This window comes from Camelus ferus, chromosome 27 (genome assembly GCF_009834535.1).
Source record: "Camelus ferus isolate YT-003-E chromosome 27, BCGSAC_Cfer_1.0, whole genome shotgun sequence".
NCBI classification, from domain to species: Eukaryota; Metazoa; Chordata; class Mammalia; order Artiodactyla; family Camelidae; genus Camelus; species Camelus ferus.
In genome coordinates, this window is record NC_045722.1 from 5301762 (window position 1) to 5314462 (window position 12701).

General features: G+C 55.5%; 1 protein-coding gene across 1 annotated transcript in view; it reads left to right on the forward strand.

The window, feature by feature from the left end:
- The window catches only part of LOC116660156, a 112217-nt gene that overhangs the window by 72819 nt on the left and 26697 nt on the right, over window positions 1-12701 (forward strand). The window lies entirely within an intron of this gene.

Here is a 12701-nt window from a genome sequence, read left to right on the forward strand (position 1 = left end):
CTCCTCCACCCTCTCTGCCATCCTTTCTTTTCTTCCATCTCCTGGAGCCCACCTTTTCCACCTCCAGCCATGCTCCTGGGGGTGCAGTTGAGTCACAGGGTGAAAAAGAGTGTTTGGGAATCAGCTTTTGGGAAGGAAAGAGGAGGGTGGCTCCTTGGTCTGAGGGGGTCAGGGTTACGGGTGCTTGGGGGCAGCTGTTGGGGTTCGGAGGCTGCTGGCCTAGGAACCGGCCAGGACTGAGGCTCAGGGATCCTGGAGGCCCCTGACTGAGCAGGGAGCAGAGCTGTGGGCCACTCAGGGGAGGTGGACCGCCTGTGTGGGGCAGGCCAGGGTGTAAGTTGAGGCTGTGGGTGCTCTGGGTGGTCAAGCTCAGGCTTCTGAGCTCTTGTGCTCTGTAGTGCGTAGGCATTTGGGGGACACAGTTCCCAGGCCTGGAGAACACTATTGGACGAGGCGCCAGAAGGTCTCAGTGCAGGTGCTTTCCCTCCCCACCAGCTTCCTGTGTCTCCTCAGACTTCAGTTCCAAGGAGGCTTTGCTGAGTGGATGATTTCTAGGAGGACTCTGGCTTTAATTTGGCGTCAGGGGGCCCAAGTGTGTCTGCTGAATCAGCCTCGCCTCCACACACAGGAGGGAGCGGAGGGGTGTGAAGTGGGGGAGGTGGCACCACCCCCCCCCCCACGCCTTTCACAGCAGCAGCAGTTGGTGGGAAGCAGTGGGAGACTTGAGGGCAGGCCTCCCTGGTCCTCCGCCCTCGTCTCCTCTGGCCTCATCTGGTCTAGTCTCGCTGCACAGCACAGGGTGGGTTTTAACTGAGATAACCAGCTGGAGTTCTACCTTCACCCTCGTCTGCATGACACACTCCCCTGCATTTCTTCATCTGTGAAAGGGGGCTCCTCCCAGTGCATCCTTCCGGGCATTGTGTTGTGTGGAGAAGGCCTGGTACAGAACCTGGCACACAGTTGATGTTCAGTAAATGTTAAAATGCTTGTCAGTTATTTTGCTGCATTGACTGAGTTCTGTGAGCAGAGCCTGGGGCCAAGCATGGGGTGGAACTGGTTATTGGGAAGAGTCTGCAGGACTCTGGGGAACAGAGAAGAGCAGCTCTGCAAAGGCCTTCCTGGGTCATTCTTGGAAGGAAAAACCGTGCCCACTGGACCCAATCTAGGCAGACTGCCTGGAGGAGGGATGTTAATTGTTATTAATTTGCCATGGTTGATCACCTCTTTTAAGTCTACAAGAAACATTTTTCACACTTTAATTAGCTCATTAATCTTAACAACTACCCATGAGAGGGAGCAGATTTTTCCCTTCCTAGAGGTGGAAATGGCGAGGCTGAGAGGTGGGGATGGATCCTAGTGGCCCAGGGAAGATTTGGTTCAGGTTCTTTCTCCAGGTCCCACAGTCTACCTATCACTCCCCACTGCCCTGCCCATTGCCTCCCAGTTTGGGGCCTCCCAAGGGGAGGGGCATGGTTGGAGGCTACATCCTTGGTCTCTTGGGGGTCTGCCCTCCAGAGAGAATGGTGTGTGTTGGGGGGTGGGAGCTGGAGCCTGCACCAGTCAGTGGGCATGCCTGTCTGGACCAGGAGGACACAGTCAGCAGGGCTGTGAGGTGGAGACACTTGGGTGGTCTCTTGGGCTCCCTCCCTGGGGCATATTCATCCCTCCTGGACATGACCCACTTCCCTCTCCTCTGTGCCTGCACACTGGCAGCCCCTCTGCATAGAGTTTGGCCCCTTTTAGAAGCTACCCCACAGTAACTACCCTCAGCTACTCTCCCCAGCCCACCCACCATCCCTTGAGTGGCCGAGTGGGCCCCAGCCCCCTCTGGTTCCGCGAGAGCAAGCTCCAGGCACTTGTCCCAGACACAGGATTCAGCAGCAGGGATAGAGCTGGGAAGAGGCGGGTTCAGATCCATAAGGCTGCCCGCAGAGGCTTGAAGGGATGTCATCCAGCCTACCTGGAACTGGCATCTGATGTATGTTTATTTATGACTCGTGGGACGGCCTGTGAAATCTTTGGAATAGAAGAAACCTGTGCTGAATCAGAGCCCATGTGTGTCATGGGTCGGGGGGCATGGGGAGCCTGGCAGGGAGGCATCATGCAAATCTGGGAGCCACAGTTACAACAACAGCATCTGTCAGGGGGCAGGAGGAGCCACAGGTCACATGAGGACACGGGCTCCATCTACAGTCAAGGCTGGCGAGGGGTGTGGCCAGATTTGGCCAAGGCTCTGTCTCACGTGAAGCCACACGAGGTTACCAGGGGTGAACACCTGTCTAAGGGACAAGAAGAGCCGAGGAGGCCTGGAGAAAAGGTCTTACCTGGATTAGCCTGGGGAATTGGGCTTGCCAGGCACCCACCCCCACTCCACTGTCACTGCCAGCGTTCACCGGCCTGACGTTTCGTGTAGGTCTGAGACGCGAACCCAAGCTGAGACTGCCCTCATTTCTAAAACAGGGGGACGATGGGGCTGGGTGTCAGGCCTGTGTCCTAACTGACATCCTATTCTTGGGGATGTCATTTTCAGCTTTAAGAAGTCAGAGTGTCTCTGCTTCAAATACTGGTCCGTTTTATTGCCTTTTACCTCAGCTCAACGTGGAAGGGAGACCCCATGGCCCTCTTCCCTCTCCCCACCACACCCCTGGGCATTTCTACAGTGCCTGAGGGTGGGCTTAGCAGGAAAATGTAGAGTTAAGAGCTCAAGTTCTGAGCCAGACCACCCGGGTTCATATTGTTGTCACCACTTGTGAGCTGTGTGACACTGAGCAAGTTTCCTAATCTCTCTGTGCTTCAGTCTCCTCATCTGTGAAATGAGCCCAACAGTCACTTCCTCATAGGGCTGTTGGGAAGGCTGGACGCGATGATGCGTGAGACGCCTTTAAACATGGCCTCGCACGAGGCCTAGCACGCGGTGAGGGCCCCGTCAATGGAGCTGTTGCTCCTGCCAGGATTGGTGGCTGCTTGTTCTCATGGGTGGGGTGGGCAGCTGGCCAGCTCAGGCTGAAGCCAGTGGTATTTGGTCTCAACTCCAGCCCCTGTGGTTGTGGTAGGGGAGGTGGCCTTGACTTCTTTTCTGCTGCCTTCCTCTGGGTACCAATTACTGAGGGCTGCCCGGGGCACTGCTGGGTGTGAGGTGGAGGGAGCCTGTCCCTGCTTTGGTGATTGGTGCTTTCAGCCACCAGGGTGGAGGTGGGCACAGAGGGGTGAAATCCACGTTGTGAGGAGACAGGGAGGCTGCTTTAATGGGCGCAGGGAGGCAGCAGCAGTAATGCTGGGGCTGGGCTGAAAGGCCTGGCAGGTGGAGGTAGGAGGCCGGGAGGAGAGAGGGGAGGGAGAAGGAACTGGCATGTGCCACTTGCCAGGGACCTGGCACAGTTTTCACACACGTAACATCGTTTGTTCCTCATACAGGAGAGGTATGCTACTGGCCCTGTTTCCATATAAAAACAGGCCCATATAGGGAGGGTGAGTTGACCCAAGTCACAGGAGAGGCAGAGCTGGGATTGAACCTGTGTGTCCTGTGCCCTGCAGGGCACCCGGAATGGATGGGGCTGTTAGTGTTAGGCTGTCCCGGGCGGTGGTCGTGTGTGGTCCTGGATGTGTGTGCATGTGCATGTATGACCGTGTGTCAGCGTCCTCCCCACTCCGCCACTTCAGCCAGAGCCTCTGGGAAACTGGGGCAGTGGGGCGGCTCTCTACCACCTCCTACGGTGTTGGCACCTGGGGGTGGCTTCCACATTGGAAACCGGTGCCTGGGGGGCCTGTTCTCCCACACATGCCTCCTGTAACTCTGCCCAGCCCCCTCCCCAGTCTATCTGCCAGGAAGGAGGGGAGCCTAGGGTGGGCAGGAAGGTGCCTTGGGATAATACCAATAATTAGGGCTAAGACACTGTATGCCAAGCATGGGTAAGTGATAATTCTATTATCCCAATTCTGCTACTGAGGAAATTGAGACCAGAGGGGTATAATGACCTGCCTAAGGTCACACAGCGGGACAGTTGTGGGGCAGGGTTCTGACCCGGGTGGTGGGGAGGGGCTGGTGGGGCGCGACTCTGGTTTTGCTCAGTGGAAAGTCCCAGGAGGGCCTCTTAAGCCTGAAGAGCCAGAACCCTGTCCCAGCCCTGCTATGGGCCAGACCTGAGAGAGGCATTTGGTAAACGTGACCTCAGCTGAACCTGCCAGCAGGTTCTTACTGTTCTTATGTTATAGATGTGGGAGCCGAGGTTCAAAAGGGGCTCAGGACACTCTGATGCCAAAGTCAGGCTTTTATCCCCATACCCTGCTTCCCCAGAGTGTCTGGTGACCCCCTTTGCCTGCTTGCTCCCCCACTGCTACTTGTAGAGTAAGAGCATCCTTCCTCCCACCCCCACCCCCCACGCTCTCCCTGAGGCCTGATGCCTATTAATGCAGCTGGAGGGGAGGGGAGAGCCTGGTCCAGTCCAGACACAGAAGGCCAGAGAGGTAGGGTCAGCCCTGCTTGGGTGAGTAGGGGGCAGGGACTGGGCTCTCTGTCTCAGGGATGTCATATTGAGCCCCCTACGCCCCACCCAGTCAGATGTCCTTTTTACCACTCATGGAGGTATAAGTAATTGTTAAGAGCCTGGGCTGTGGCATTGGACAGCCTGATATGAATCCCAGCTCTAGTATTTACCAGCTGTGTGACTTTCAACATGTTACGTAAGCTCTCTGTTCCTCAGTTTTCTCATGCAGAGAAGGGAGCACAATAGTAGAACCCGCCTGAGAGGCTGTTGGAGGATCAGCTGGAGTGGTTATGGACGTGCCAGGAGTGAGGCCTTTCACATAGTATGCACTCAATAAATTCCAGTCACACTTGTCAATATTGTTATTAGCAGGGCTGTGGAATGTTCTAGGATAAGAGCAGGGCCCTCCCAGCTCCTGTGTGCAACTAGAGGCCAGAGTAAAGAGGGACAGGGCTGGAGCCTGCCTCAGCCTCTCCCGCTGAGGCCGGCTCTGCCCACTCTGCTCCTCTCCTCAAGACCTCTCAGTGTCTCCCCACTGCCTGAGCACTGGCTACAGTTCCCTGTGCCTGGACGCCTGGCTCTCCGCCCTGATCTAGCTCAGCCCATGGGGCTCCCCTACACCCCCTCCCACAGCCCAACTCTGCAGGCACCTGCTGGCCTGGGTGTTCCAACCTCACCCCCCACTAGCCCCTGAGCTGCTCAAAGGCAGGATGGAGTCTTCCCCACCGCCTTCCCAGGGCCACCCGGGCTCTTGAGGGAATGAAGGTGCCATAAAAACCTGTAGGGAAGGAGGAGAGAGAAAAGGGACATTCAGCAGTCTCAGGGGATGGGTTCTCCAGTTTGCAAAATGTTGCATATACTCGGCCAAGTCCAGAACTCAGAGCAGCCCTGGGAAACAGGACAGCAAGAGCACAGCAACAGCAGGTGTTGCTGGTGCCGCCGTGGTGCCTGCTGTGTGCCAGGCGCTGTTCGAGGCACTTACAGATCTTTATTTGTTTAATCCTCACCACAACCCGTGCGGCTGTTTCACAGAAGAAGAAACTGAAACAGAGAGGTTAAGTAACTTGCCTGGAGTTACACAACCCGTAAGTGGCCAAGTGGGGATTTGAGCTCAGGCAGCCTGGTTTCAAGAGAAAGGGAAGGGGCCCACTATTTATTACGCTTCCATTATATTCCAAGCACTTGGCACATGCTGTCTCCTTGGCATCTCCTGAGGGCTGGTGAGGGAGTAATGTGACACCCATATTACATATGAAGAAACAGGGGCTGAGAGAGGACGAGGGCTGTGAGGCCACATAGCTGGGAGGGGCTGGACGTTCCCATTAGCTCCATCTGATGCCTGGGAGCTGCCCCTGGGGACCTGTCCTTGGAGGCTGGGAGGAGGGGGCAGGGGTGAGGTGGTGAGGGCTACAGAAGGCCCTGTTCCAGGTGTGGCCATCACTCAGGCCCCAGCCCTCAGCGAGGCTTTGGTCTCTGGCCTGGCTGGGAAATGGGCAAGGTCTACGGGCCAGGACTCAGGCAGGCCGTGATGTGGCCCACCTGCCCCGGGCTGTTGGGGATGTGACGTGGCCATGATGAGCGGGCTCCTGGCAGACTGAATATTAGTCACATTGCCTGGTGGTGGGAGAGGCAGCTGCCTGAAATGCCAGCACTGGGGCAGAATTTGTCACCACTAGGCCTGACTGGACTGGAGGTGGTGACGGGGCAGCCAGGGGTGGTTGGGAAGGGGGCCCAGCCTGAGGGAGGAGGCATAGCCCTGACCTGGTGGTCCAGTTTGAGGGACCTCCTCATTTCCCCCATTTGTATATCTTTTTTGGAGAAAAGTCTATTCAAGTCCTTTGCCCACTTTTTGTTCAGATTATTTGGTTCTTGTGTTGAGTTGTAGGAATTCCTTATATATTCTGGGATTCCTTATCAGATATATGATTTGTAAATATATTCTTCCACTCTCCGTTTCACTTTGTTAACTGTTTCCTTTGACGTAAAGAAGTTTTAAAGTTTGATGTATGTCCACTGGTCTATTTTTGCTTTTGTTGCCTGTGCATTTGATGTCATAGCGAAGAAACCATTGCTGGGTCCATTGTCATGAAGATTTTCCCTCTAGGAATTTTATAGTTCTAGGTCTCACATTTAAATCTTTAATCCACTTTGAGTTAATTTTTGTATGTGTTGTACAATAAGGGTCCAACTTCACTTTCTTTTTTTTTTTTTTTGCACGTGGATGTCCAGAAACTGAACATAGGCTGCAGCAACTGCAAGCTTATTCTTTCCTGTGCAGTATCTATGTATCCAGATTCACTGAGAAAGGGACCCACACCTTTCCCTCCTGGGGGATGGCTGTTGCCCAGGCCCTCCCCTCTTTGGACACTGCTGCACACAGGCCCGGTTAGACAGGGCAGGTGCCTCTGTCCCAAGTGGGGCGATGTGAACCACTGCAGGGATGTAGGCTTCTTCCCCACCCAACTCCAGGGCTGCTGGGGCCTCTGGGTGGATTCAGGGGCTCTGTGATGGGACAGATATGGGTGCCCAGTGTCAGTGCACTCAGGAGGACTTGGGCAGGATCAACAGGCCCAAAGAGTCAAAACTGGACATTGGTCTGTGGGAGGAAGGTCCCCAGCAGGGCCACTTTAGGGCTCTGGCCTCATCTGCCCCAATCTTCCGGTGACTTAGATGAAGGCACAGAGTCCCACATTTGCTCGTGAAAGGTGGTTCTCGCCTCGGGTCCTCAGCTGATGGTAGCTCTGGGCTAAAACCCTCCAAACCAAATGGAATTGTAGAGCTAGAAAAATGAAGTTCTGAACGGGAGCACAAAACTCAATGGCCAGGGGACGCGCGCAGGAAGAGGACAGGAGGACTGCTCCCACACACACTGCGGCAGTGCCGTGCTGGAGTCGGCTCGCACACTGTCTAACAAGGTGTACCCATAGGCACGTGTTCAGGAATTTTGCAAGCCGGTGGTTCAGATATCTCAGATGTCCTGGCTTCCCCAGGCCTGGCAGATGCAGGCTCCCCCTATGACAGGGCTGCCCATGGAGCCAAGGGTTTGACAACTCTGCCTCTAGGTTTCTGTGTGACCCAGACAGGACTTTCCCCCTCCTGAGCTGCTGTTTCAACATTTGTAAAATGACCATTGTTTCCTTCCCATGGAGGAGCTTTGAGGGTTCAACAAGATGATGGCTGTATGTCTCTCTGTGGGGAGTCAGCTGTGATCAGGGTGGATTGTGAGCCTGAAGTTTCCCAGAGACCATATGTCCACTCCCTGCACTGTATGGGAGGGGAAACTGATACCTGCAAGCTCATATGTCTGATCCAGGACTCAGACTCCAGTCTCTGAATTCCCCACCCAGGGCTCCTTGTCTACTCAGGTCCTGGGGCAGGAAATCAGCTAAGCTCGTTTAGATCTGTATCTGGACTGGGTACACCCAAACCAGCTTCTGATATCCAGGAGGGAGCCCCACCATCTGGAGGGGGTAAATCCTTTCACCCTGATCTTCCACCAAAGCTTATATGACCAGTGGCAGGACGAGGAGATGGCCAGGACTCCACCTCCGGCTCTCTCAGGGTAGGTGGCGAGAGGGTCCACCTGCCACCTGGGAAGCACCTGCCATGGGCTGGGTGTGCACTTCGTGGAGACCTGCCAGGGTGGGATGTTGGGTGGAAATGGACCAGCCCCTGGCCGTGAGGCTGGAGCCCTTGCCCAGTTGGGGCTCTGGCCAAAGGAAACTTTGAGGTACTTCCTGCCCTTGGGAGCACGTGGCCCTCTTCCATATTATGAAATGGTGGCTTCAAGTGCCTCACTCCATCTGCTCCTCACAGTCGCCCGTGAAGTGGTACGGACCTTATCTCCACTTTACCAGTGACAGAACAGAGCTCAGAGAGGTGAGCTGGAAGCTAGCGAGTGGCTCTGCCACTGGCTTGCTGGTGACCTTCAGCTCTTAGTTCCCCATCTGAACAATGAAGATTCAGGCAGATGCATTTGGGCGAAAGTATTTGACTTCTTCTGCTGTCAGAGTATTCGTTGATTTCAAGTTTTGACAAGTCCAAGAAAGGACCTTGGCCACACAGTTTATAGACCAGCAGACTGAGGCCGAGAGAATTACCATTAGGTCCCTGGACGTCATCCCTTTCTCCACCTCACCGCACCCACGCTCTCTGGGAAAGGCCTCCTGGTTGCTCCTGGCCCTCTCCAATGTCCCCGGAGACTTGGGTCAGAGCTGGCAGTCACTGGCAATGTGTGTCTGGCTGTGCGTGTGTGTGCACACGTGTGTGCCAGGTGAGGGGCATGCCTGGAGGGAGCCGGGGCAGCCGAGCAGACCCTGTGGCCGCTGGGGAAGAGGAGGGCCCCCTGCCCCATCTCAGCTGCTCGGGGGGCAGTGAGTGGGAGAAGCCCTGGGTGAGGGTTTTGTGCCCACTATATATAGCTGCTGAGACACGCACACCCAGCTATTTCTGTGTTCTTCCTCCTACTGAGGCAGGGGGAGGGGAGAGAAAGTAGTCCATCTAAAAATATAACCCGGGGAAAATATCACAGCGCCGGAGCCTGAGCCTGAGAGATCTGTCTCGTTCTCTCGCCTGCCGCCCCCGCGCCCCGACTTACCTCACAGCCGCCTCGGCTCCCTTTGGAACCTTCTGGATGTGGCCTCCTCCCCACCCCATGCCACCTTCCCCTGGTGCCCACTGGGTGGGGCTGGGGTCTCCCTGCCTCCATTTCACAGGTGAAGAAACTGAGGACTGGAGAGGGGCCACAGGCTCCCGGACTCGGCACTTTCTGCTCCTGGCCCCTTGGGAGGCCCAGGTGTCCCCAGCGTCTCCCAGCCCTGTTGGGCCTTGGACTTGGGTCGCAGGGTTCAGGCTTGGCCCTGCACTCTCTTGCTGTGACATCTCCCTCTGAGCCTTGATTTTCTCAGCTACAGGGGGACGAAGGTACCGTGCTCCTGGTGGGCGGTGGTGAGGATGGAAGGAGAGGTGCAGCGAAGCCCGTGCCCCGGTGTCGGCAGGTGGACAGCACTCACTAAGTCAGGCCCTGTCGCTGTCGTCCTGTCACCCTTGCCTTCATCCTGGCCACGAGACCCTCTTTTCCCGAGGCCTGCAGTCCTCTCAGCCCCCTTTCCTGAGGCTTTGCCGGGTACAGCATAGTTTAGAAAATGACTTTTCCCCTGAGAGCTTCCAGAAGGCGGGGCTAACTCTTACCAGATCTGCTTCCCTGTGCCCAGTATGAAGCTGGCCTGCCCACCCCAGGCTTCAGTAGCTGAAGACAATTGTATTTAAATTTGTAGAGGAAGGCGGGGCCAGTCTGAGGGTGATTAAGGGAGTTTAAGCACCTGCCTCAGGAAGGCTCCCACTACATGGGTAGGGTCTAGTGGGGTGGGGTATTGCCACCCTCATTATAATGATGGGAACCTGGAGCTCAGAGAGGGAAAGCCATGGTCCCTGGGTCACACAGCTGTGACAGCAGACCTGAAACAGAGGCTGCCTGACTCCCCTGGCATCCCAAGTCCCAGGTGAGGGGTTAAAGGGGCCCCTGACCTGCCTGTCTCCCCTTCTGTGGACAGCAGGAGCCTCTGGGGATCCTCTGTGAAGACTCAGCCCCCTCGTCCCATGTTCCTTCCTGGTGCTGTACATTGTCTTCCTGCCGCCTGTCTCTGCATCTTGCTGCACAAGGAGCCCAAGGCTTCTGAGGCTGGGAGAGTACACCCCTGGATTTAATGAACACCCAGTAGATGCCTGTGTGATGGTTCAGTGTGAAAATGTCAACCTGTCTGAAGCGGAGAGACTAGTTTACTGAACCCCACATTCTCATCAGCGAGCACCAACTCATAGCCAGACTGGTTTCCTCTGTACCCACCCACTCCCCGCCACCACTGGGTTATTTTGACATCGTATAATTTTATCCATAAATGTTTCAGTGTATATCTCTAAAAAGTAAGGACTTCAAAAAACAACCATAATGCCATCCACACCTTAAAAATCGAACGTTACTGGCACTTGTTATTTATTGCCTGATTCACTCTTCAAAACAGTCCTGAGGTAGGAGTTAGCACTGCCGTTTTATAGATGAGGCAACTTGGGGCCCAGAGAGATTTGGTCACTGGCCTGAGGTCACACAGCTGATTAAGTGGCCAACAAGGGATTTGAACCTGGGCTACCTGACTACAAAGCCAGTTCTCATTCCTCTGAAGTCTGCTCCCCGACCCACCATTCCTAAAGAGTTGCCAAGTCTTGTGGCCCCAGCAGGGCTCTGAGCATATTTTCGTTGGGGAGTGTCCAGTTCCTGGGCGTTTTGGCAATGCCAGAGGCCAGCCAAGGCTCAGCACCAGTGTGTGCTCAGAGCGCAGGCTGCAGAGAGGCTGCACCAGGCCAGGAATGAGCTGTCTCCTCCGGCCAGCACTGAGCTTTACGGAGGCATTAACAAGCCATTTAAAAAGCGCTGACAATACACTTTGCGGCTCCTATTTAAGATGTACTATAAAATAAGCACCTTTTCAGGGAGGAAACTACAGCATGTCGGGGTAAAATACACCGTGGTGTCACCTACGCATGTGCCGCCCAGCAGGTGCTGGTGTGCTCCCAGCTTCGCCCTCCTTGGCTGGCCACGGAGGGTGGCAAGTACTTGGTGAGCAGGTGCATTTGGCAGCATCTCCTGCTCTGCAGGGGGAGGAGGAGAGCCGTCTGAAGATTTGGGGGTGTTAGATGTCAGGCTGGGGTGGAATGGGGGTCTTGGGTGGAGGACGGAGGAAGCTACCTGCTCCAGGCTGCCCATCTCACAGATAGGGAAGCTGAGGCCCAGCCTAGGGGATGAAAATCCAACGTCATGCATCCTGAGAGTTGCCCCCAGCAGTTCTCAGGTCCCCAAGCCCGAGGGGGACACTGTACCCACAGTGGGTACTCCTGTGTGTCTCTCCTCCCTTCTCATCCCTCCTCAAACAGACATTCTCAGGGCCCGACTCTTGCTCTGGTTCACCGTCCCCTTAGGCACGTCCCGCCTCTCTCTGGGCCTTAGTGTTCAAATCTGTAAGATGGGGAGAGTGATGCCCAGGTGGGATGAGGGGAGGGGAGAGTCTCAGAGTTTGTTGAGGTGGCCCTTTACCTCCTCCTAGACATGCCCTCAGCAGACACAGGGGCTGTGACGATCTCCTGGATGGTGCCCTGGACAGGGGCTCCCTCTTCCCTCTCTTCCTTTTTTCCTTCCATGAGTATTTCTTAAGCATCTGCCACAAGCCAAGCGCTGTGATGGGCACTGGGGACACAACAGTGAACAAGCAAAACAAAAAAATAAAGTGTCTAGCTGCTTCATGAAGCCTGTAGTTGAGCGGAGGAGACTAAAGCTAAATGAATCACTGTGCTGTTGTTAGGCCACTGGGTACGCACTACCAAGGGGCAGATGTGCGGTGCTGTGAGAGGATTTAAGAGGGGATGGACCAGGTTGGGGAGGTCAATGAGGGCTTCCTTGAGGAGGTGACACACAAGCTGAGCCCTGCAGGATGAACAGATGAGCTGAGAGGGTGGGAGGTGATGACTGGAGGGATGAGAGCAGCAGACAGAGGGAACAGCACGTGAGCTGAAAAGGCTGAGGAAAGGCCAGTGTGGCTGGAGTGGAGGAAGCCCAGAGATGTGTGCTGGGAGTTGTGGCTGAAGGGGCTGGGCCAGGCCTCGGTGAGGGCCATGAAGGGATTTAAGTTGGGATGACGAGGGTTACACACTTAAATTTGTGGTATGAACAGATTTCTGGCTGTTATGTGGGGAAATGGCTTGAATTTGGGTTAAGAGTGGATTGGAGAGGTAGCTCGGGGGTGAAGGTGAGCATGCAGGTTGTAGGAGCTGGTGGCTTGGACCAGGGTGATGGTCTGGGATGCCCCCTCACTGTCTGTTCTCCCCAGTTATTCCTTCTGGGCCTGCTGACCCAGGAAAGTCCCTGCAGGTGTCCGGGAGGGACAAGGACTTGTCATCCAGCAGCGGTTCAGGGGGGTGCCTTTGGAGGTGGGTCTCCTTCCTTCCCTAGGAGGTGGGGAGGCCCTTCTGAGGGATGGGATGTGGGAGAGGGTCGTGGTGCACAGCCCACTGGCTCGCAGCTGCTCCCTCTCTGAAATGCAGCTCAAGAGACAGCCAGGGTGTGAGAGCATGACTGTGCTGAAGGTGTGACATCTGCCTTGTCTTCACTTTGAGATCTAACCTAGGGAGGAGTGGGTGCCCGAGAAGGGAAGGGAGTGAGAGAAAAAA